Source organism: Acipenser ruthenus, chromosome 8 (assembly GCF_902713425.1).
Source record: "Acipenser ruthenus chromosome 8, fAciRut3.2 maternal haplotype, whole genome shotgun sequence".
In the NCBI taxonomy this organism is placed as follows: Eukaryota; Metazoa; Chordata; class Actinopteri; order Acipenseriformes; family Acipenseridae; genus Acipenser; species Acipenser ruthenus.
The window spans coordinates 173,014-196,689 of record NC_081196.1 but is presented as its reverse complement, the minus strand read 5'-3'; the positions used below and the strand labels follow the sequence as shown (position 1 = coordinate 196,689).

Sequence of the window (23,676 nt, the reverse complement as noted above, 5' to 3'; positions counted from 1 at the left end):
ATTGCCCACCCCTGAGTTAGGGTCAGGTTTAAGTTTAACACATTATTCATTTTCTAAATCATTTAGAATATAGGGTACTTTGTGGAATAGAAAGGAAGGAAGAATGAAGTCGGTCAAGTGAAGCTGCTGCTGCTGCTGCTGCAGAGGTCCTTCGAATGAAACTCAGGTGTGCGACCGACATCCCACTCAGAAGAGCACACAGTGCAGCAGCTTTTAACAGGACCGCTGCTCATCTGCACATGTAAATATCCATCAGTCATGTGAAGTGAGCACGCTTTCCATTTCACATGACAAAAGGAATGTGTGTTTTAATAAAAGAGCTGTGAAGTGAGCACGCTTTCCATTTCACATGACAAAAGGAATGTGTGTTTTAATAAAAGAGCTGTGAAGTGAGCACGCTTTCCATTTCACATGAGAAAAGGAATGTGTGTTTTAATAAAAGAGCTGTGAAGTGAGAACGCTTTCCATTTCACATGAGAAAAGGAATGTGTGTTTTAATAAAAGAGCTGTGAAGTGAGCACGCTTTCCATTTCACATGACAAAAGGAATGTGTGTTTTAATAAAAGAGCTGTGAAGTGAGCACGCTTTCCATTTCACATAAGAAAAGGAATGTGTGTTTTTCCAGCCCCCAGTGAAGCGCTGTGGCAAGCCCATGAAGAGAGAGCCCTGCACCTGCTCCTCCTCCTCTCCTCCCCTCCCCTCCCCGGGCTTGTTTACTTGCTTGTGTTAGACACTCCCATTGGCAGGGCAGCAGGCTGAAGGAGCTGTACTTCCAGTAATTAATGTCAGTTTCTGTTAATCGCCGGGCTCTAGAAATGCAGTCATTATCCTCACAGCTGCAGGGGGAAGTCAAGCGCCCCACACAGAGAGCACAGCTCCGGCTGCATAAGCACCCATTCAGGCTGGCGCGTGCCCCCTGCCATCAAATCCAGCCTGCTAGTTGAGGGAATCTGGAATCATCAAGTCTGTTCTAGGCTCCGCACACAACACTGCAATCAGTGACACCAACTGAGACAATGAGAGCTTCTCCAGCTCGCCCCGAGGGGTCTCCTCCATTATACACCAAAGAAGGCAGCAGTGGGGTTGTGATTTGAACCAATCCCAGGACTGGCTTTTAATTACAGTAACTGTGAGAGAAAACTGGAAGCAATTATTGGTTACACTTTAAAATAATTGCCACAAATTCATGATGAATTCCAACTGAATAATCATAAAAACAACATGAATCTCTCATGAACTTCCTGAGCTCTGAAGTCATTCATGTTGAATTCAGCCCTGTTAATTCATGTGGTTTGAATTACACGTATTCATTCCATGCTCTTTTGTAACACATCATGTATAACATGGTGGGCGAGTCAGAGCATATGAATGCCTGCCTTATACATGGAATCAACATCATGTGTTATCCCCTTATGTAAATACTGATCGCATGTTTAGTGTTTGGAGGATCTTTTAAGCATGTGGTCCCCTTGTGTAAATACTGATCACATGTTTAGTGTTTGGAGGATCTCCTCAGTCATTGTTTCCATGTGACTGATCTGTATGCAGCTCACAATAATCGCCTCTCTTTCTCAGATGATGTTATCCATTAGCTCAGTGGTTAGTCTGAGGGGACACCGTATCAGTGAAACTCTTCATTCAGACATCTCTACATCGTTGCAAACCGGACCACTGTTTGTACATTCATTCTGCAGACTGGGTTTTGTTTTATCAAATATAAAACTCTAATTTAGAAAATGCTTTTTTTGCCCTCATTTCTTTTATTTTTTAAAACCAACTACCAAACGTATCCAAAAAATCAAGAATTACTAAAAGAAACGTATCCGTTTGACAAAGATTTCAACTAGAAGTCTTTCTCGGTGTCACGGAGGCAATGTAAAAACTGACGAAACGTCTGTAAAGAATTGTGCAGATTTAGTTTAATAATACAGAAACATTCTTCTTCATCTTATTCACTCAAGGATCAATTCAGGAGTGTGTGCCCAGTATTGAAATGCATCAGGAACTCACTTTACATTGCAGTGAATCTCATATTGAAATGCATCAGAACTAATACCAACTCGCTTTACATTGCAGTGAATCTCATATTGAATCTCATATTGAAATGCATCAGAACTAATACCAACTCGCTTTACATTGCAGTGAATCTCATGAGAAAGCAGCTGCAGCTGATGAAGGGTTAATGCTGCACTTTTAAAACAGTACAAGCCGTTACATAAAACCAGAGCAGTGGCTAATGATTCACACATCTTCAGGGGCTCAAAGTACACCTGCCTGTTGAATTTCTATTACATGTACAGTATATAGGGGTTCAGCAGGGCTGTCTCAGTGTGACTCAGTGAAGACCAGTTGGATAGGTCTAAATTATTGTAGAAAGCAAAATGCAATGTGATTAGCCTTTGTTCTGTTAAAGATCACCAAAGGGAAACCTGGTACGGGTGTGAAGTAACGGTTCTCTCAAGTTAGATTCCCTTTCATCATTTTCTGTTTCAGCCGTCACATCCTGGCGACTGATACCCTCTCAAAGCATGCTCACTTCCGCATGTTTTATCCAGGTTTATGTGTAGAATCTGAAACAGTGAAACCAGAACAGACAAAAACAAGAGACCTTGTTGCCTCTCAGCATTCCCTATCACTGGAGGCCAGCAGTATTGTTTAGTTCCTGTGCCAATAATAGAAATTCACCCAATGCTGTACATCTGAACTAGCCAAGCAGGGGCTCTGCCAGCACTGCCCTCCACCTGAGAGAGGTGTGCACAGTGTTAGCACCCGGGTCTTTCCAGTGGTTAAAGAAAAGGACTTGTAACCAGGAGGTCCCTGGTTCAAATCCCGGCTCAGCCACTGACTCATTGCGTGACCCTGAGCAAGTCGCTTAACCTCCTTGTGCTCCGTCTTTCGGGTGAGACGTTGTTGTAAGTGACTCTGCAGCTGATGCATAGTTCACACACCCTAGTCTCTGTAAGTTGCCTTGGATAAAAGTGTCTGCTAAATAAACAAATTAATGAAACCTTTTCACCCCTCGAAACCAAGAAACAAACAAAACACAACAGACCCCTCCATTATGAGCTGATTCAGATACACAACAGATCCCTCCATTATGAGCTGATTCAGATACACAACAGACCCCTCCATTATGAGCTGATTCAGATACACAACAGACCCCTCCATTATGAGCTGATTCAGATACACAACAGATCCCTCCATTATGAGCTGATTCAGATACACAACAGACCCCTCCATTATAAGCTGATTCAGATACACAACAGACCCCTCCATTATGAGCTGATTCAGATACACAACAGACCCCTCCATTATGAGCTGATTCAGATACACAACAGACCCCTCCATTATGAGCTGATTCAGATACACAACAGACCCCTCCATTATGAGCTGATTCAGATACACAACAGCGACACAGACATGAAAACAGAATCTCCAGCTTTTCAAAACCTGTTTGGTTGGTTGGTTGGGATGAGCTACGCTAGATGAGAAAAACAGAAATAACCATAGATTCTATGGATGATTAAAAAAAAAAAAAGAACAAACAAGTGCCTATATTACAAATAACCATAAACACTTATTAAAAAGTATACAGCTTACACTATGATGCTACAAGTGATCAGCCAATGCTGAGATTATTAAATAATAATCTTTATATATAAATAAGCGTTTGCGTAACAGTCCCTTCATATTTAATTGTGTATTCTCACATGTGCAAAACCAGCACTGAAGGCACATGGCAAAAGGAATCACACAACAGAAGCTTGCGATATAGAAGATATTGGAATCATTTTTGTCAGAAAGATGGGTCGCTCGCTCTCACAGAACCACAGGGGTATCAACACAGGAACAGCTGTCAGACGCTGTGCGTGGAAACAGCTCCATTTGCTCTAGTTTTCTTAAACACTCAAAGTGATATTTCTGAATTCACATCACTTCAGAGGCAACGAGGAGTGCCAGAACCTTCTTGTCAACCAAGGTCCTGGTCATTGGTGGGCACCAGCAGCCCAGACGTTTCGCTTCAGAGAACTGGTCTTGTGTCTGCTGCAGATTACAGGTGAAAGACATTCGACAGTCTCCCTGGTGGATTGCTGTCCACATCAGAGAAATAGAGTTGAATTTTTGATATTGCAGTTTGCTTTCCCATTTAATTTCTCCCTCCCCCACTCTACCTTCAGGCACCACTACCCCCAATGCACAACCTGCTGGGAGAGTGGATTTTGCAGCTGCTGCAAGTTCACAATCTGCTTCTTTTTCTGCTTCACTTTCAGCTGTATGAATACATATACAGAACATCTTCTGTCTGGGCTTTCCTCACCCAGTATGTGGGACCCCAGGCCAGCACAGCCAAGACCCAGAAACCAGTTTGCATCCAGGTGCAATTTTGAAGAAGCCCAATCTGATACATCCCAAATGAGTGGACTCTAATGCATTTCACTTACTGTAACCCAGAGCAATGTTACTAGCATGTATTACAGTGCAAACAGCCTTCTACAAACAAACATGCCACATGTTCCAAAGCTTGCAAGATTCCAAAAGCAGCATTCTGCATTCAAAGCAGGAACTTCACTAAATAAATAAAGAAGCTAAACCTGCATGCCAGCATCTAAAAAGAAAACAAGTTGAAAAACCTGCAAATGTCAGCAGAGCGGGACAGAGTTCCCCAACTGAGGCCCCCCACTAATTACTGCCTTGCTGCTGGATCCTGCCTGGTAGAGGATTCAACAGAATGACTTCCCCTAAACTGTACATGCGCAATATCAGCTAGCGACCCACAGCAACCCCATACCCCCCTGCTTACAGAACTCCCTTCTCTAGCGGATTGGAACCATCTTAGAAACTGGCTGCTTTGTTCCACGTCTTCCCTACTTTAACACAGCGTCACGTGACGTGTCTGCCTTCTATACTCATTGTTTGAATGTGTCCAATGTTACAGCCTGCAAGGAGCATGCTGCTTGCTCTACAGTATATTTCAACATCAATATCTAATATATGTAATGCCTGTGAGCAGCAGACAGGCTGTCGGCTTTACTGCTGCTTATCCCTTACTTGGCACAAACAGTTTATTAAAAAGGAAGAAAAAAAAAAGCTCCTACTCTGCATTTTTAAAATATTATTACCGTGACACAGCCCGGGTTTAAAACAGCATTCTTTCACTCTGCAGCGCAGGAAACAGTGGAGCGCCTGTGTGCAGAAAGCGAGCGCTTGTTGGGTTGGAAGCTGGAAGTCGTCTCAGAAGAGAGAGATCTGTCTCAACTGCATCCTCCTCGAGGGCCTGTTCAAGGTCAGCCTTCAGCGTCCAGGGAACAAGCAACCCGCACTCAATACAGCATGTCATGCTTTAACGCTGTGCACATTATTTCATTACAGTATGTAGTCCAATCACTTTGTTAGAACAGTGGCCTGTGTCTACAGAGCAACAATTAAATACACTTAAAATATCAGCTCTCTATTGCCTTTCCTTGTACACAAGCCTGTACAGTTTATATACACTCACACACAGTACACACACATATACACACCGTATACACACACACACACACAATATATACACTCTCACACACACACAGTATATACACACACTATATACACTCACACACACACACACACAATATATACACTCTCACACACACACACTATATACACTCACACACACACACCCCCCACACACAGACATACAGAGTATACACTCACACGCAGTATATACACACACACTATATACACTCTCACACATACACACACACTCTATATACTCTCACACTCACTCACACACACACACACACACACACACACACACACACACACAATATACTCTCACACTCACTCACACACACACACACACTCACACACACACAGTATATAATCGAACCACATTCAGAACCAAAGAAAGCACAGAAACACAGTTTGACTGCAAGTCTTATCGATGCCTTAGCTTGCTTTCCAGAGGTAGATTTCAAGCGATTTGGACCCAGTAAAGGTCTGGAGACCCAGGACATGCACTTAATACAATTGAAATATTTCAACCCTGCCCTCAAGAGGTATTTTTCAATACGTTCTTTGGTTTTGGGGGTCAAATCCAGTAATTGTGCAAAAGCAGCAGCTGTAAAACCATCTAACCAAGCCCAACGATTGCATCCCTCCTTAGCAGACTTGTGTTTAAAACGTGCCAAAGTCTACGCTCAACTAATCAACACCAACTTATCAGTTTACTTCATTACTTTCGCTTTTGAAATTCCACAAAACCAATGATTATAAGCATGGCTGCACTGCACAGAATTTAAAACTAATTTGTTTTTCGTATGGTTACATGATAGTTTATAATATGGATAACTGGAATAACTGTATTCATGATACTACAAACCAGGGCATTCACATATAGAGGGTCCTCATAAACACGTAACAATCGCACAGTACCTGAGAATACTGCAAACACAAAAGCCAGAGTTTATCAGACTACAGCCAATGCAATCTGAAACACCTGCAGCCAGCCCAATCTGAAACATCTGCAGCCAACGCAATCTGAAACATTTGCAGCCAGCCCAATCTGAAACATCTGCAGCCAACGCAATCTGAAACACCTGCAGCCAGCCCAATCTGAAACATCTGCAGCCAGCGCAATCTGAAACATCTGCAGCCAGCGCAATCTGAAACACCTGCAGCCAACGCAATCTGAAACACCTGCAGCCAACGCAATCTGAAACACCTGCAGCCAACGCAATCTGAAACACCTGCAGCCAACGCAATCTGAAACACCTGCAGCCAGCGCAATCTGAAACACCTGCAGCCAACACAATCTGAAACACCTGCAGCCAGCCCAATCTGAAACACCTGCAGCCAACGCAATCTGAAACATCTGCAGCCAACGCAATCTGAAACATCTGCAGCCAACGCAATCTGAAACACCCGCAGCCAACGCAATCTGAAACACCTGCAGCCAGCCCAATCTGAAACACCTGCAGCCAACGCAATCTGAAACATCTGCAGCCAACGCAATCTGAAACATCTGCAGCCAACGCAATCTGAAACACCTGCAGCCAACGCAATCTGAAACACCTGCAGCCAGCCCAATCTGAAACACCTGCAGCCAACGCAATCTGAAACACCTGCAGCCAACGCAATCTGAAACACCTGCAGCCAACGCAATCTGAAACACCTGCAGCCAACGCAATCTGAAACACCTGCAGGTGGCAGGAGTGTGCGATAAAAGGGTCATGAAAATCAAGCAGTGACCGTGTTTACCACATATCTGCTGCTTCTTCTGGTCACTGTTTTCCCCTGAATATATATTTAATGTCTAACTTTGCATTATTATCATTCAATAGGGTTAAAGCTAGGAAACCGGGAGAATATGTTCAATATTTCAGCATTGTAGAGGAACCACAATGTCAATAACCCTAACCCTCACTCTCACCCAAGAAATACCCTCTGTGAACATCGACACACTGTAGAAAAGAGCCACTACCCGCTGCCTTTAATGAATGGCATTAGCAAGGTCCCAGCATAGAGGCACAAGGACAGCTCAGCCTGCAGAAGGGCAGAGGGAATTAAAAGGAAGTAAATCAGGTAAATCATTATAGCGCACACAGCTTTCAATATAAGCATTTTAAAACACCACTACACTGGGCTGGAATAGTTCTTTCTATTGATTGTAATCAATACAATGTGACCTTCACTCGCGGATATGCTGTGGATTCAGCCGTGAGGATTCGGTCATGTGGAGCCCCTGTGGAGCCCCTGTTACAATCACACACTGCTGGAAACGAAACCTCATTGTATTCTAGCAGTTATTTCTAATGGCTCCTCCTCAAGCTACACTTCATTGTATTCTAGCAGTTATTTCTAATGGCTCCTCCTCAAGCTACACTTCATTGTATTCTAGCAGTTATTTCTAATGGTTCCTCCTCAAGCTACACTTCATTGTATTCTAGCAGTTATTTCTAATGGTTCCTCCTCAAGCTACACTTCATTGTATTCTAGCAGTTATTTCTAATGGCTCCTCCTCAAGCTACACTTCACTGTATTCTAGCAGTTATTTCTAATGGCTCTTCCTCAAGCTACACTTCATTGTATTCTAGCAGTTATTTCTAATGGCTCCTCCTCAAGCTACACTTCATTGCATTCTAGCAGTTATTTCTAATGGCTCCTCCTCAAGCTACACTTCATTGTATTCTAGCAGTTATTTCTAATGGCTCCTCCTCAAGCTACACTTCATTGTATTCTAGCAGTTATTTCTAATGGCTCCTCCTCAAGCTGCACTTCATTGTATTCTAGCAGTTATTTCTAATGGCTCCTCCTCAAGCTACACTTCATTGTATTCTAGCAGTTATTTCTAATGGCTCCTCCTCAAGCTACACTTCATTGTATTCTAGCAGTTATTTCTAATGGTTCCTCCTCAAGCTACACTTCATTGTATTCTAGCAGTTATTTCTAATGGCTCCTCCTCAAGCTACACTTCATTGTATTCTAGCAGTTATTTCTAATGGTTCCTCCTCAAGTTACACTTCATTGTATTCTAGCAGTTATTTCTAATGGCTCCTCCTCAAGCTACACTTCATTGTATTCTAGCAGTTATTTCTAATGGCTCCTCCTCAAGTTACACTTCATTGTATTCTAGCAGTTATTTCTAATGGCTCCTCCTCAAGTTACACTTCATTGTATTCTAGCAGTTATTTCTAATGGCTCCTCCTCAAGCTACACTTCATTGTATTCTAGCAGTTATTTCTAATGGCTCCTCCTCAAGCTGCACTTCATTGTATTCTAGCAGTTATTTCTAATGGCTCCTCCTCAAGCTACACTTCATTGTATTCTAGCAGTTATTTCTAATGGCTCCTCCTCAAGCTGCACTTCATTGTATTCTAGCAGTTATTTCTAATGGCTCCTCCTCAAGCTGCACTTCATTGTATTCTAGCAGTTATTTCTAATGGCTCCTCCTCAAGCTACACTTCATTGTATTCTAGCAGTTATTTCTAACGGCTCCTCCTCAAGTTACACTTCATTATATTCTAGCAGTTATTTCTAATGGTTCCTCCTCAAGTTACACTTCATTGTATTCTAGCAGTTATTTCTAATGGCTCCTCCTCAAGCTACACTTCATTGTATTCTAGCAGTTATTTCTAACGGCTCCTCCTCAAGCTACACTTCATTGTATTCTAGCAGTTATTTCTAATGGCTCCTCCTCAAGCTACACTTCATTGTATTCTAGCAGTTATTTCTAATGGTTCCTCCTCAAGTTACACTTCATTGTATTCTAGCAGTTATTTCTAATGGCTCCTCCTCAAGCTACACTTCATTGTATTCTAGCAGTTATTTCTAACGGCTCCTCCTCAAGTTACACTTCATTGTATTATTGCAGTTATTTCTAATGGCTCCTCCTCAAGCTACACTTCCAGCACTGCAGTAACTCTGCCCCTTTTCACAACGAGGATGACGGGCTGGTGTTTGACTCCAGCAGGAAACCCCTGGGGTGCGCGCATCGATGCAGTGCAGCACAATAAAACATGAACGAACTGACAACATCACGAGGGCTGCCAAAGGCACGAGTCAGCTGCACAGCGGAACAGCAATACAAACACACCAAGTTACACACCACAGAGGAATAGAACAAAGGAAAGAAATCTCACGACTGTCCTTTACATAGTCTGGTCCACAAGTGCATTTAAAAAACCTAAATAAAACAAGAAGCTGTATGGATTGGTAGAACGCTACTGTAAAGCAGTCTGTGTGAGTGTGGAGGGTAATGCAGACAGAACCCTTAGCAGGTTTCAGTTACAGAAGTCTAGAGAAATCTGTCATTCACATGATCTCTGTTCTCTGGTGGCTTCAGCAGTGAAGGTACTGCAGGGATGGAAGCTGGATCAGTGGAAATGTCCAGGGAGTCTTTCAGCTTTGTAAACAGTGCTGCATGCCGTTCAGATTAAATAGTGTGCAAATCATGTTAAGGAGCGATTCATTTGATTTGTGCTCCTCCGAGTTCAGAGCACGCCGCTGAGCTCACAGTGTAAACCAACGTGGACGCGTGCTTGTAGTGAAGTCTCAAAGATTGGGACTGCTTATTCATGCTGCCTCGACTGCTCTGCTTTTCAGTGTGGGGTGTTGGCTGGCTGCTTCAGAGAGTCACTTAGCCCAGGTGATCATTAATGCCAGTATTATTATGGCTTATATGGCTAATCAAGCATGCATTAAAACCTGGAATGGGTGACGCATGCAATAGGAGTCTCACTTCCCTCCCTGCATTCTAGTTAGAACAGTGATATTATCATTGAGAGAGAAGGGCTTCACATCTTACAGTTCTCTTCTGCCTTTGTTTTTACTACTGCAAAATCACTAGGAACTCAAACACTGTGTGAAGTGACAAATGTTGCATTTTTCAGCTCCCAGTTCTCTCAATCAATGGCTTATTTGCCTGAGTGAACGACAAGCCTTTCTGTATATGAACCCCTGCAATAACTGCTCTTGTGCTCAATCTAAAACGCGCTGGTAGCCGACAATGGAAACTGATGCAACTGATGCGCCTGAAAGCACTTAATAAAAACAAGAGTGACAAGTGCTACCCCTCCCCTTTCAGCAACGCTATAAAAGAACATTGTCTGGTGAAAGGAGGTCGGGTTTTTTACAGCACATGTGAGACGCTTGAGATTGAACTGCTTTTAGGGTTCTGGACCTCGGTTTTATCGGACTGTCTCCAGTTTCGGGTTGCTTTGTGAAACTCTACTCAAGTTTATCATGGGAATGTCTTCTGTGGTACCAGATTAGACCCGCTTAGATAAATACAGTTCTAGACCTTGCTTGTATCTGACTTTCTACCAAGTTTACTCCAATTATGACACTAGCGTTGTCTGTAGTAACCTGTAAGGGACTGGCGGATGTACGTCTCAGTGATGACAAGAAGGACACTCATTGCTATGACATCAGAACAACTACTGCAACTTATAAAGCAGCGAGTCGGGCTTCGTATTGAAGTGTAGGAGGAAGAATCACAATCAGACACAGCCAGAACAACGTACAGGCTCCACACCGATCTGAATACTGAGACACACAGCCCTGCTGATAGGAGTGGATATACAGGCTCCACACCGATCTGAGATCACAGATCTGTAGCAGTCAGTGAGACCTGTGGGTGGATGAACAGCCCAAATAACATCCCAGCCCCCTTCTTTAACCCACATACAGTCTGTTATACTGCAGGAAGAAGAAAGCAAGCCATTTATTTCTTCAAAGGATCGGAGGCTTTCTTTGTAATTTAAAGGTAATTCTGTACAGCGGATTCAGTCTCTCTTACAGTACAAGATCTGCTGGCTTGTGACTGGGAAAGAGGACTGCAAAGTGACACCTGATCTTATGCATCAAAAGGCTGGGTCAACTGCTGTTATATTGTATAGCATGACAAAGAACATTTGAAATATGTGTAAAGTCTTTACTGACAGAGCAACGTACACATAATCAAATGATGTGTATTACATTCAAAAAGTAATTCCAAAAATTTTGGAAAAAAAAAAATAATCTGTGGTTACTAAATAATTAAAATGCACTATCCCCTTACTTGACTAGTGGACACATCCATTAAAGCCCAAGGCTCTCGTCGGTTTTAATTAAATAATTAAGGACGTAGTTAAAAAACAAGAGGGAGAACTCAAATGGACTGCAATTGTAAGCAACTGGAAACCGGAGATCTGTGGGGATAATAATAATAAAACACAAAGGAGCAGACCCTAGGATTTCCAATCCACAGACCATGCGTGTCCCTGCATGCTGTACCTGTTGTTATGAGGCTTACTTCATCATCACATGCTCCAGGTCGCTCCTGTTGTGCAGAGTGGAGTCCCAGACTCTACTCATTCATTGAAGTCCTGTCTGAGGCTCCAGATCGCTCCTGTTGTGCAGAGTGCAGTCCCAGATGCTGCTCATTCATTGAGGTCCTGTCTGAGGCTCCTGAGTGTCTGGAAGAGTCATTGGCTTCACAAGAGGAAACACCCTCGGGGCCGGAGGGTGACCGAGTTGGAAGACGTTACAAGAAGCTGAAAGTGGGGTCTGGCTGAGCTCAGCACACGTGAAAGCTTTCACTTCGAAGACTGCTGCACTTTGAAAACCAGCCGCGCTCAGCAGCAGGGCTGTAACGATGCATTGTGTATTAATGAATCACGATACTTTCTTTACATGATGTATCGTAATAGAGGCATGTATCGTGATACAAGACCAGAAGCACAGCATGGCTCACTGTAGATCTCCAAATGAATGTGTGTTTTATAGCTGGGATGGACACACACTCTCCCTGTCACGTTTCATTTCTGTCTTAACAAAACGGTCCATCATTAAATGACCATTTGATCCTATTATGCCTCATACAAGTAGCCACTTCCTCTTGCGCAAGTTTAAGAGCATCATAACATTTACTTGGAAAGGGTTTTTGTACAATACACAGACACAGCAACTGCTCCATGCAGCATGAGGAAAGCTAGAAGCATGAGGAACTGCAAAGCCTGTGCCCATTGATCCAGACTGGCTGTGTGTAACAAACACACCAGACACAGCCACTGCTCCATGCAGCATGAGGCAAGCTAGAGGTATGAGAAATTGCACTTGATATTTTAGAGATATCATTGTTGGGATTGTTCAACTGCTTTCATTTGAAGCCAATTCAATTGACTAACAGTGACTTCAATTTAAATAACTTCTTGCCACTGTGAGAAGCTAATTTTAACAAGAATACTGCTGATCGCAATTTTGGAATTAATTGAAAGGGAATTGTGAATTGATTTTATAAAGGAATTGGAATTGAGAAACAGGGATTCGCCCCGCTCAGACCGGGAGATGCAGGCTGCTTGATTTCTGTATTCAATTCAGACAGCAGTCAGACACAGAGGAAGCCGTGTTCACATGATCTGAAGCACAGCACTCTGTTGTTTTATTCAGAACAGCCCAGATGGAATCCTAACATAAAGCAGCGAGTTACTGAACTGATCTAAATTGTCCCGCTGCTGTTTAAATCCCTGCAATAGCAGGCTTGAACAGGTGGAAATATCACAGCCAGACTCAGACAACAGTCCTCCTTTAATTATATAAACATTGGCTGTATTAAAACGTGCCCTGACCTGTGTACAGATACAGTGAAAGCACTTTGATGATACGATTGGGGCTCTTCTTGGGAATCGTATGACGTCATCACTGATACCCAAAGACACCGATTAACAAAACAGTACGAAACCCTTCGCATCAAGGCTGGATGGACACCAGCTCAGGAAAGAAGAGCCAGTGAACTCCAAATAAAGATCACGTGACCATTAAGAAGATCCAGTGAACTCCAAATAAAGATCAGGTGACCATTAAGAAGATCCAGTGAACTCCAAATAAAGATCAGGTGACCATTAAGAAGATCCAGTGAACTCCAAATAAGACCATTAAGACCAGGTGACCAAGATTACACTGTGCTGTTCTTTCTGTGTGTGTGTTCCTATGTAAAAGCACACTGCTCGTCTTCATTATGGAGAATGATGGCACTCTCCCAGTTCTGATTACACTGGATCAAGTGATCAGACTGGTTTAAGGCCAGGTTGAGGGAGTCAACATCTGAATGGACTGGCACAGATTTACACTCTGTATAAACCAGCGAGTAACAAGCAAGGGATCTTAATGATGTGTTTACTATTATCTAACCCCCATCATTATAAAAGACTACTACTGAACCAGCCATTATAACGACTACTACTGAACCAGCCATTATAACGACTACTACTGAACCAGTACCTGTGTTCAGTTTTCAACGGCTAGTTGCCAGTACAGACACAGTGAGGCCAAGAGAAACACTTCAGTATAAAATCCTCCCCCTCCCACCCCCCCCAATCCACTGTGTTGTTTCCAGTCAGCCCATTTCCCTGGGCACAGCACAGGATGCTGACTTCAGAAGCTAAGGCAGCAAGCTGCGAAAGGGCTTTGTCAGCCACTTGGCTAATGTTTGAATTAATTAATAGTGATCATTAAAAAGCACCAGAGCATCTCCATAAAAATACCCAATGCACAGAAGTACGAGTGTTATTGTCTTTTCTGCAATTCTACCTCCTGCCCCCATGGTTTCATTTAGTTCAGGCTGTGTTTTATTTAAGCTTAACGCACCCCAATGCACAGTGTGTCGACCCAATGCCACTGTGTTTGCACTGTTGATATGTTATATTCTTATGATAAACATGTCAAGTTAATGTATTCATGTGTGTGTTACTGTACAGCAGGGATGGAAAGAAGGCTCCTACTGCACAGCAGTCTCGCCCATCCCAGGTTTAAATACAAGCTTGATTAGCCACCGTGTGTATAGGTACCAGCTCAGGTGTGTCTCATTAAACTCGCTGTGCATTTTCCCCTGACTTTGCATTTCAAGAGATCAGATTAAATCGTACAGCAGTGCCTTCTTATTAATGAAATCCCATTTCCTGTTTGTAGTGTAAGTAAAAGCGCTCTGTAAGATCGCATGTCATTTTCCAAAACGTTATTAATTTCGGAGGTGCCTTTCACAGACAAAGCAATAAGTCATGCTTTCAATTATTCATAGCAAGCCCTGAACCAGGAGACACTGTGCATGCTGATCGCCGGACTGTTAGAAGTGATCACTCTGCATTGCTGCTAGCTGTCATGAGACTCCCTGCATGCTGATCGCTGCACTGTTAGAAGTGATCACTCTGCATTGCTGCTAGCTGTCATGAGACTCCCTGCATGCTGATCGCCGGACTGTTAGAAGTGATCACTCTGCATTGCTGCTAGCTGTCATGAGACTCCCTGCATGCTGATCGCTGCACTGTTAGAAGTGATCACTCTGCATTGCTGCTAGCTGTCATGAGACTCCCTGCATGCTGATCGCTGCACTGTTAGAAGTGATCACTCTGCATTGCTGCTAGCTGTCATGAGACTCCCTGCATGCTGATCGCTGCACTGTTAGAAGTGATCACTCTGCATTGCTGCTAGCTGTCATGAGACTCCCTGCATGCTGATCGCCGGACTGTTAGAAGTGATCACTCTGCATTGCTGCTAGCTGTCATGAGACTCCCTGCATGCTGATCGCCGGACTGTTAGAAGTGATCACTCTGCATTGCTGCTAGCTGTCATGAGACTCCCTGCATGCTGATCGCTGCACTGTTAGAAGTGATCACTCTGCATTGCTGCTAGCTGTCATGAGACTCCCTGCATGCTGATCGCTGCACTGTTAGAAGTGATCACTCTGCATTGCTGCTAGCTGTCATGAGACTCCCTGCATGCTGATCGCTGCACTGTTAGAAGTGATCACTCTGCATTGCTGCTAGCTGTCATGAGACTCCCTGCATGCTGATCGTTGCACTGTTAGAAGTGATCACTCTGCATTGCTGCTAGCTGTCATGAGACTCCCTGCATGCTGATCGCCGGACTGTTAGAAGTGATCACTCTGCATTGCTGCTAGCTGTCATGAGACTCCCTGCATGCTGATCACCGGACTGTTAGAAGTGATCACTCTGCATTGCTGCTAGCTGTCATGAGACTCCCTGCATGCTGATCGCTGCACTGTTAGAAGTGATCACTCTGCATTGCTGCTAGCTGTCATGAGACTCCCTGCATGCTGATCGCTGCACTGTTAGAAGTGATCACTCTGCATTGCTGCTAGCTGTCATGAGACTCCCTGCATGCTGATCGCTGCACTGTTAGAAGTGATCACTCTGCATTGCTGCTAGCTGTCATGAGACTCCCTGCATGCTGATCGCTGCACTGTTAGAAGTGATCACTCTATACTGAGCATCAAAAGAAACTTATCACTTATATTTGGATAAAATTCACTAGATGTGATTGAAAAATGACAAACTCTGTTTTAGAGCAGGTGCAGTGGCTTTTTATTGTGCTGATTAACAATTGACATCATGAAGATGCTGCTGAATGATCTGTCGATCTTGGGCAGGTTTTGACTCTTGGTCTCCTAGTTTGTGGCGCTGTCATTAACAGAGTGTGTCTGGTTATACCGTCTTGTCGGGTTTGAAATCGCTGGCTGTGCGCACCCAAGACGGTGAGTCACAGTACGCTGCCCTAGTCCATGTGACCATAATTGAGATATTGTATTTAGAATCATGTAACTGCAAAATGTAATTACAAAATGAATGAGGAGCACACTGTTCACAATGGCTCTCCTGTCTTTACAATGAGAGACACTACCGAACAGGAGCCACTCTCAGTGAGGAGCACACTGTTCACAATGGCTCTCCTGTCTTTACAATGAGAGACGCTACCGAACAGGAGCCACTCTCAGTGAGGAGCACACTGTTCACAATGGCTCTCCTGTCTTTACAATGAGAGACGCTACCGAACAGGAGCCACTCTCAGTGAGGAGCACACTGTTCACAATGGCTCTCCTGTCTTTACAATGAGAGACACTACCGAACAGGAGCCACTCTCAGTGAGGAGCACACTGTTCACAATGGCTCTCCTGTCTTTACAATGAGAGACACTACCGAACAGGAGCCACTCTCAGTGAGGAGCACACTGTTCACAATAGCTCTCCTGTCTTTACAATGAGAGACACTACCGAACAGGAGCCACTCTCAGTGAGGAGGACACTGTTCACAATGGCTCTCCTGTCTTTACAATGAGAGACACTACTGAACAGGAGCCACTCTCAGTGAGGAGCACACTGTTCACAATGGCTCTCCTGTCTTTACAATGAGAGACACTACCGAACAGGAGCCACTCTCAGTGAGGAGGACACTGTTCACAATGGCTCTCCTGTCTTTACAATGAGAGACGCTACCGAACAGGAGCCACTCTCAGTGAGGAGGACACTGTTCACAATGGCTCTCCTGTCTTTACAATGAGAGACGCTACCGAACAGGAGCCACTCTCAGTGAGGAGCACACTGTTCACAATGGCTCTCCTGTCTTTACAATGAGAGACACTACCGAACAGGAGCCACTCTCAGTGAGGAGCACACTGTTCACAATGGCTCTCCTGTCTTTACAATGAGAGACGCTACCGAACAGGAGCCACTCTCAGTGAGGAGCACACTGTTCACAATGGCTCTCCTGTCTTTACAATGAGAGACACTACCGAACAGGAGCCACTCTCAGTGAGGAGCACACTGTTCACAATGGCCCTCCTGTCACTAAAGAGGTTAGGCGTTTGAGAGCATATCCACATTGCAATAATAAGCAACGATGTTTACTGTTAAAGCTGTCATTAAACGTCATCTGCATCACACTGCTTGAGACTAAACTTCAGCAGCAGCCCAGCACTACAGACAGTAGACAGCACAGCACAGCACAGTACGGAGTGCCACTATGGATTCAGCATCAGTGTCGCTCTTTGACACTGTAACTCCAATCCACAGCCATGAAGCTTCCCACACAGTCCCCATCCAGACACTGATTAACTCCAAAAATACAGCAGCTTCTCCGTCCCATCCCATCACAGCTCACAGTGCAGGGAGCTCACCAGCAATAACCAGGAATCTCCTAATCCCTCACACAGCGAGGTACCATCAGCGCAGAGGGGTCCTGTGCTACCAGTACTGTTACAGAAGATCTCTCTGCATCCCCATACAACAAAGCGACTGCACCGCCATACCACACAAACAGATGCAGAATATTAACAACAATGTAGTCACCGTGGAATAGCGGGTATACTGAAGCAGAGCTCTCTCCTCGTGTGGGTATCGCTGTCAGCAGTATAACTTACATACAGTAAACTGGAGCAGGGCAGAACCGAAGGATTACATAAACTCGAGATATTATTACATGGCCACGGGCTATATAAAAAGAGCGCAGGTGCTTTAAATAAACGGGAAACACTAATAAACAATTAGTAATACGTGACTTCACACTGGAGGAGGAGGTAGCTCAGTGCAGCGTTATCAGTGTATTCCTGTGTCGACCAGGTTGTGCTCTCCCGAAACCTTAGCATATGAAAGCCACGCCGAAGTCCGCTATTGTTATTATTATTATTATTATTATTATTATTATTATTATTATTATTATTATTTAAAACACACACTTACCCTTCTGTATGATCCGGATTTGAAGTGGTTTTGATGCAGAATATCTTAATCCTTTGAATTCCCAGATCGGTTTCCTTTGCGAAGTCTGTTCAGCACAGAGACCCTCGCTGAGGTCAGTCACCTTGAGTCGCTTAAATTCCTACTTACTTGTACTATTACTAGGAAAGGCAACACAATAAAACCGGAATTGTGATTCGGAAATAAGAGGTGCCAGCCTTAGATAGAGCAGTACATCTTCAAAAGACCCAGTGGTGCGTTAAACAATGATATGTATCCAGAATATAAGTCTAAATGCTTGTGGTTTAATGTTACTTCAGTATTTCCAGTACGGACGGATCTGTTGTTTCCTGATGAGGTTACACGGAGTAGTACTAGAAGGAGAGACGAGGAATAGCCGTGCTTCGAGATCCAATGCGGGAGGAGCCATGGCTTTCAATGCCACACCTCCCTGCATTTAAACACACCGGGTATTAAAGGAGAACGCTGTCGTTCAGACAACGAGACATTGCACCATTGACCCCAGACGCGTCACACACGCAGGGTAACTGTAACCAGGGTTAACAGCTCAATAAATAGCTTACTTTATTTAAATACGCACGGTCATTATTCGACTTGTCCAACCGGGCAATACCGTAGCGTTTTAGCCCTGGCTGACAATTAGACTGCAGTGAATTGAGTTGTTGTGTTTTTCTCCTGAGCTGAGGTCATGTATGGTTACTATACGGTATTCTGCAGCTCTGGGAAGCAAGATAATTATAGGGAGATATTCTGAAGTAAATTCCGAGATATTTATAGATAGTATGTGAGCGTTTGTCGCTCTTTTGGTTGACCATTAGCAGAATAGAAGTGCTCCAAAGTAGAAAGTATCAATAGCAGATTGATATAGCATTGTCCAAACCCCTATACAATGCACACCTGGTGTAGAAACTATCAATAACATAGCATTGCTCAAACCCCTATACAATGCACACCTGGTGTTCTGTACATTAATACTGTGGCTGTACACCAATGCTTCGAATACTCTATTCTGTTAATATGGACACACAGAGCAGCTGTTCTGCACTTCTATTCCAGTGTAAATGATGCACCATGTGTCTACAGATCTACACACGCTCTCTTACACCACAGCATTTTTTATTCCCTATGTTTTTAACAGGTGCTCCCAGTGTCATGGTCACACAACCCAAATCGTTTTGAACCCCTGTCGTATTTGACATGTGATGTGTCTCTACGAATGCAAACCACAAACAAGCTTGTTGACAATGCCAGAGTTCCGGGTTCACTACGGAACCTGTCCCCTTGAACCCTGTTCGGAGGTGATGGGCTTGTTTGGGGAAACAGGGTTACGTGTCATTGAAACAGAATGGCTGTTTTAGAGCAAATCAAAGACTAGTCAGGAAGTCATCGGTCATGGCTTGGAGGAGGGTCACACTGTCATCAGCATTATTCACACTCATATTATTATTATGTAATTATTTAGCAGACGCTTTTACACACACACACTGACACACACTCACACTGAGACACACACACACACACACACACACACACTGACACACACTCACACTGAGACACACACACACACACACACACACACACTGACACACACTCACACTGAGACACACACACACACACACACACACACACACTGAGACACACTCACACTGAGACACACACACACACACACACACACACACACACTGACACACACGCACGCACACTCACACTCACTGACACACACACACACACACACACATACACACAAACACACACACACTCACACACACACATCACACACACTCACACTCACTGACACTCACACTCACTGACACACACACACACTGACACACACACACACACACACGCACACACACACTCACACTCACTGACACACACACACACACTGACACACACACACACACACACACACTGACACACACTCACACTGAGACACACACACACACACACACACACACACACTGAGACACACACACACACACACACACACACACACACTGAGACACACGCACGCACACTCACACTCACTGACACACACACACACACATACACACAAACACACACACACTCACACACACACATCACACACACTCACACTCACTGACACTCACACTCACTGACACACACACACACTGACACACACACACACACACACACGCACACACACACTCACACTCACTGACACACACACACACACTGACACACACACACACACACACACACTGACACACACTCACACTGAGACACACACACACACACACACACACACACACTGAGACACACACACACACACACACACACACACACACACACACACTGAGACACACGCACGCACACTCACACTCACTGACACACACACACACACACACACATACACACAAACACACACACACTCACACACACACATCACACACACTCACACTCACTGACACTCACACTCACTGACACACACACACACTGACACACACACACACACACACTCACACTCACTGACACACACACACACACACACACACACACACACACACACACACTCACACTCACTGACTATTGTTTTACTATAAAGCTGAATTTCTACTTTATTTTATATCTTTCAATAGAGCAATTAGAAATTATAGAAAGCACTTTCTTTGTGGTTTCTTTCATTTTTTTAACTGCCCAAATGCATGTGTCTGCGACTGTATAAATATATGTTATCAGAGTCAGCCAGGCAATACTTATTTACAGTACAAGTCATTAAGAAGGCCAGACGATTTATAAATGACCCTGTAATGACATGACTTTTAATTACAGCTTCTAATAGAGACTCAAAAAGGCTTGCAAAGACCGCTTGTAAAGCTGGCCAATATGAAAATAATAATTTCCACTGTGCTTTCAAAGCTGTTCATGTTTGTTTTTTTGCAATTCCAGCCGCCACTGGCAGGCTATTTTAAATAATGTTATTTTTACTACACAGTTCAGGTTCTCAGGTGAAAGCAGATATTGTGCTAAGTGCCTCTGTTCAGCTCATGGCTCAGGAGGTAACAGCATTGAAAGAGCTATGCTTTATGTAGAATATCATATATGAACTCATAGTGTGCCAGTAGAGCTGTGTGTGCGTCCGAAAGAAAGGCAATGTCCACAATAGCAGGTGAGATACAAACCATGCTCAGCAGCTTTCATTCAGCTTTAGATTCAAGAATATTGATCGACTCAGCATTCCGAATAGAACCTGGAAGGCCCTGTAGTTCCAAAGGGGAGGAGCTTGGGAGCTAAATGCCCTCTCAGCTTAATCAAGTAATCAGCTTTTTAATCCGTTTCTCTGAACTCCTAAGAGACGGGTATTGCAGATCTCTGAGTGTGTTTGCAGCAGTCAGATTGGTGCCCTCCACTCAGAATAATCCCATGGAGAATGGGAAATATGCCCAGTTACAGTCATTACCTGAACTGTGTGGAAGACAGGCAGCACTGAAAGCTCCCATTGACTCCCCTCCCATTGAGATGCATGTGAGCCTGGAGGCTTTGAAGCAGTGCAGGACCAGACAGATTAGACACACAATCGTACTGCTTTTAAAGGGATCAGCGCTTTCTGTTTCATGATGATCTCCCTGCGGGTTTAGCAACAAAAGACTGAGTTTGAGATACCTGTTTTCACAAGTGCAACAATCTGGACCATGTTGTATATTGCAAAGACTTGACTGTGAGGTAACATGGAAAACAATACAACACAACACACTACACCACCTACAAAGACCAACACAACACAACGCAACACACTACACCACCTACAAAGACCAACACAACACAACACATTGCACCATCTACAAAGACCTACACAACACAACACATTGCACCACCTACAAAGACCAACACAACACAACGCAACACACTACACCACCTACAAAGATAAAGGGGTTAGAATGAGATGGAAGCCGGATCTCCTGTGGAAAGAGAATGAAAATGAGCTGGTAGAAAAACAAACCCTGTGGTAATCGACCCAATTCAAACCCAGTAAAACTCCTTGCTTATCTTAGCTTGTACGATCATTGCAATCGCTCTGCGTAGTTCAGAGGGTCATGTTGATTATTGTTGGCATGACCGGGGAATGTGATTCATTCTGGTACGGGATGTAGATACTGCCTGGCTGCTAGGAGTCATTCTCCTGATGCTATCCTAAACAGAACACTGACACCACACTGAACCAAGCAAGACAAACCCCAGCTAAAAACACAACCGCTACAATATACTACCTCCATAAAAGCAAACCCTCACAGGACTATACTCAGGGTTCCTGCACTTGACTTGGACTGTAAAGTGAATTTGTTCCACACTTGCACCCCGATTGCTCTCAAGAGTACAGTATATAGCAGTAAATGTGAGTTTGAGTCCTTTCTGAATTGCTGGAGTGCTGGAACCCTGCCAGTGAAGTGCTGCTTCAGTACTGCAGCAACATCAATGCGTTATTGAGCTGAGCCCATATTCCAGCTAGTCCCCTGTATGCACAATGAAATTGTACAGGGGCTTTTACACATGCAAACATGCACAGAACATACCCTAACCCTAACCCTAACTACATACTGCATGGTGTGGAAAAGCTATTCCTGTGCCCTATACTGGAAAAGTACCAGCTGCTATACAGTGCAGTGCATCACACACAGCTGGGATGCTGCTATACAGTGCAGTGCATCACACACAGCTGGGATGCTGCTATACAGTGCAGTGCATCACACACAGCTGGGATGCTGCTATACAGTGCAGTGCATCACACACAGCTGGGATGCTGCTATACAGTGCAGTGCATCACACACAGCTGGGATGCTGCTATACAGTGCAGTGCATCACACACAGCTGGGATGCTGCTATACAGTGCAGTGCATCACACACACCTGGGATGCTATAGGGTGCAGTGGATCACACACAGCTGGGATGCTGCTATACAGTGCAGTGCATCACACACAGCTGGGATTATGCTATACAGTGCAGTGCATCACACACAGCTGGGATTATGCTATACAGTGCAGTGCATCACACACAGCTGGGATGCTGCTATACAGTGCAGTGCATCACACACAGCTGGGATGCTATACAGTGCAGTGCATCACACACAGCTGTGGGTTTGAGGCCTCTGGGCTACGAGAGCATGATGTCAATCACTGGATATTTTTCTATTCACCGTGGCACCTCGCCAGTCCAAAATGTATAAAATGTTAGAATATTTCATACTTTGTCATTTCGCAATGGTTTTTGGTTTTTCTTCCCAGCAGCTGCCGTCACAGTATATTGTGAAATAAACAGAGCCAGCCACAGTCAGAGTGGTTACAGCCTCTTGCAAACATGTTTACTGATGACAAAAAACAAAACAGTTCCGTTATTTATTACCCTTGAACAGCTGTTGATCAATCACTTTATCCAACCCACTTACTCACCAGGAGGTCTCAAAATCAGCCTCCAGTCCCACAGGCAAGCAAACCACCTATCCACTGGTGCTGTACCCCGGCTCTCACAGACTGTCTGCAGCCAATCATCGCCCAGGTTACAGGGGAAGAGTGGACCAGGCAGGGCAGGGCTGTGCGGTTCACACCCCGCCTCTGCCCTGATTCAAACAATGACTCTCCCTGCCTCCGAGTGCTCCTGCTTCACTGACCAAGTCCCTGAGGACCCCATCGGGCTAAATAGCAATTTTTCTGACC

The 23,676-nt window shown here is 44.2% G+C and overlaps 1 protein-coding gene across 2 annotated transcripts in view; it reads right to left on the bottom strand.

The window, feature by feature from the left end:
* Positions 1-18,437, bottom strand: part of LOC117405775 (glycerophosphodiester phosphodiesterase domain-containing protein 5-like) — a 52,865-nt gene extending 34,428 nt beyond the window's left edge. For both annotated transcript variants that reach the window (XM_059027913.1, XM_059027915.1), the window contains exon 1: positions 17,990-18,437. The gene's annotated coding sequence lies outside the window, so the exon portion shown is untranslated. The remainder of the gene's footprint in view (positions 1-17,989) is intronic.
* Between the last annotated feature and the right edge of the window lie 5,239 nt (positions 18,438-23,676).